General features: G+C 25.9%; 1 long non-coding RNA gene across 3 annotated transcripts; it reads right to left on the bottom strand.

Annotated features, from left to right (window-relative positions):
- Positions 1–426: 426 nt before the first annotated feature.
- Positions 427–2,343, bottom strand: LOC149055697 (uncharacterized). 3 transcript variants are annotated; one of them, XR_016191763.1, is made up of 3 exons: positions 2,224–2,339; positions 1,472–1,693; positions 427–1,176 (listed from the first exon to the last, which is right to left on the bottom strand). It is a non-coding gene; the product is annotated as an uncharacterized LOC149055697 (long non-coding RNA). The 3 variants fall into 3 exon arrangements; XR_016191764.1 differs by lacking the exon at positions 2,224–2,339 and adding an exon at positions 1,751–2,055; XR_016191762.1 differs by having other exon boundaries at positions 429–1,176; positions 2,207–2,343.
- Positions 2,344–2,978: the final 635 nt, after the last annotated feature.

The following is a 2,978-nucleotide window of genomic DNA, read 5'->3' as shown; positions in this document are numbered from 1 at the left end:
TTTCTATTATTGTGGATAGAAAAACATTTTGGATGGTGGCAAAAATAGTAGCGAATATAGTGATTAATTGTAAAATAGGAATGGACCACCTGCAAGCTATGTCTGTGCACGCCTATGCACAGGTTAAATTATCAAACTTAAATAAAGGACCATACAAAAATACATTTCTTGAAGAAATAATGTAAATAAATCATTATACATACCTATAAAGATACTGTAATATGTACCTAAGTACCTATAATATATCTTTCTGTGTTATAAATATATTTATAAATAATTTTTAAACACAAGTGATTTTTTTATTTTTTTAAAGTACTGTGTATTACAATAACATATTAAGATGTTTGTTGTGTGAATTTTAATACTGTATAAGTCTCATGCATACAACTAAAAAAATTTACATTTCTAACATCATAACATTCATAATTAATTCCATTAAACTATTATATAAACATATAAATATAATTTATACACCTTTATACAAATATAATAATTTATGGTATGTTTAATAATGTAAAACAAATAAGCTGGTAACCAAATCTCTATTGACATGTAAAGTTCTCAAGAACATTTTTAATTTGAATATTCAAGGTAGTACCTATCGGTAGATAAGTTATTAGTTGTATTAATTATAAATTAAATATAAAATCTCATTAGTTATATTTAAGACAAATTATTAGACAGCAAATAGAAATGTTTGCACATTATACTAAAGAGTCGGATTTATGTAGTTAGACATTTAAAATATCATGAATATTTGAAATATCTTATAATACTTTCAATACTTAAGACCTAAGTTTCTGGTGAGCTTAATTCTAAATAAAAATAAATTATTTTTTATTTTTTATAAATTTAAACCAATATATTTTATAATTGTTACTAATTTATTACAATATTAAACAAATGCACAACTTAATTTAATTTTAATTTATAACATGTTAATAAACAAATTTGTTTCATACAATCTTAAAAATAATTTAATGTCTATACTTCATTTCTCACAATCATAATTAATTTCAAAAATGATCAAATGGTTATCCAGTAATATCACTCAGTATATCATCCATCTGAAATTGACAAAGATGAAATATACAAATGAACTGAAGAAAACTTAATTGAGTGTCCATGTTATACATTGATATCTTGGTCTATCTGGAACTTGGAACCCCTCCTTTGCTATTTACAACAAAGAAACAAATGTATTTAATTGTAATTCTTGTAAATATATTTTAAGTGTAACCATATAGATCATATTGTGTAACTCAACTACCACAAATTATGTGTTATTGATTTATTTTGATAACACCTTGGAGGACAAACAGTATATTGCCAATATGACATACTGACATATTTAACTATAGTTAATATATGTGTAGTTGTATGCATAATATATTAGGTACAGTGTGAACTTGTATTATTTTTCTATTTCATAGGCTATTTTGGTCATAAGTAATTATATTACTATACTTACTATATTCCAAATAAGTTTGGAAAAACTGTGCAGCCTCTGATGATAGGACTGCTGTGATTGGCTAGTAGTTAACAACCGCTAACGAGAGTACAAACTCCGAATGTTCTATTGTCGGAATATTGAATTTTTAATACTTGTTAAGTGTTTCTTTACGATTTAATTAATATGTTCAAGCTGTCTGTACTATTAAAACTGGATACTGGTTCAACAAAATTTTAACACCTACAAATTAAAAGTTTGTTAAAAATATTTCAATGCACCATATATTTTCTCTCAGACCTAAGATAAACATAACAACCAAATTTGCGCACAGCAGATCCAATTTTGTAATGTTAGCTTTAATATTAGAATTAACATAGAATCAAAATTGAAAGAAAAAATGTTTTACAAGTAAATATTTATTTATATTTTATTTTTAAATGAAGTTATGGGTATTTAAAATTTGTAACATATATTTTACATTGTTATTTATTTATATATTTATCATGACTAAACGGGCTGAGCACTTTGGACACAAATATCAATCAACGCACACATTTAGATATACCATAATAAAACTGTATCACATAATATCAGACAATATAATAATATCACCATACAAATAACTCATTTTTAAATTAAAATATCGATACAATTATCTAAGGTTCCCACAATAACATTTTTAGCTTTTAATTTTAGAATTCACTCTAATATTAATGTTTTTATAACTTGAATTAGAATTCTTAAAATGTATACTTAGTCTGTAGAATTGCCTTTAAGAAAATCATCATCTGAAAAATTGTCAATTCATTGGCTGGACTTCCTAATTCCTAGTAGATGGTACATCATGTATTTCAGTTTTGAGAACCATGATTTAATACATTGTGTGAACTAAAAACAGTAACAGACAACATGCAGTTAACTATTAAGTGGCGTTTAACAAACATTTAAAATTTTAGAGACCTCAGATATTAACTTACTTATGTGTACCGTGAGTATCACTATCGTGAACAGCTCAAGTCTAACGTCTATAAAGACTACGACTACTAACACTATAGTCTATAGTCATTGTTCATTAATCAACATAAACAATAATATTAATGACCTAGTCAGTCTTTGATAAGAATGTGTACATCGGATTGCCTGTATAAGTTCTAAACATATTAGAAAATAATATATTGGCAGTGGTTGGATATTTAGATGTATAGCATGGTAAAAGGACATTTCGCACACACCGTTTCATCCCCGTCAAAAAAACGAGTCCACGGCATAGACATATTAAGAATATATTATTTCTTAATATGTCTATGGTCCACGGACATTTCGTCCCCGTCTATTATTAGAATAGGACATTTGGCCCTCATGAATAATTATGTATAATAGTATACTTATTTCACGGATAATATCATATACTAATAAATAATAATATACCTTAGTATATCATTCGAGTATTTATTTAGCTACCCATGAAACGTTTATAGTCCCAGGTATTTTTAATCACCAAATACAAATCGCTTTTTTTAAACCT

Source organism: Diuraphis noxia, unplaced genomic scaffold (assembly GCF_037042655.1).
Source record: "Diuraphis noxia isolate RWA-SAM2 unplaced genomic scaffold, SU_Dnox_SAM2 contig0004, whole genome shotgun sequence".
NCBI classification, from domain to species: Eukaryota; Metazoa; Arthropoda; class Insecta; order Hemiptera; family Aphididae; genus Diuraphis; species Diuraphis noxia.
This window is presented reverse-complemented; position numbering and strand designations above follow the sequence as displayed.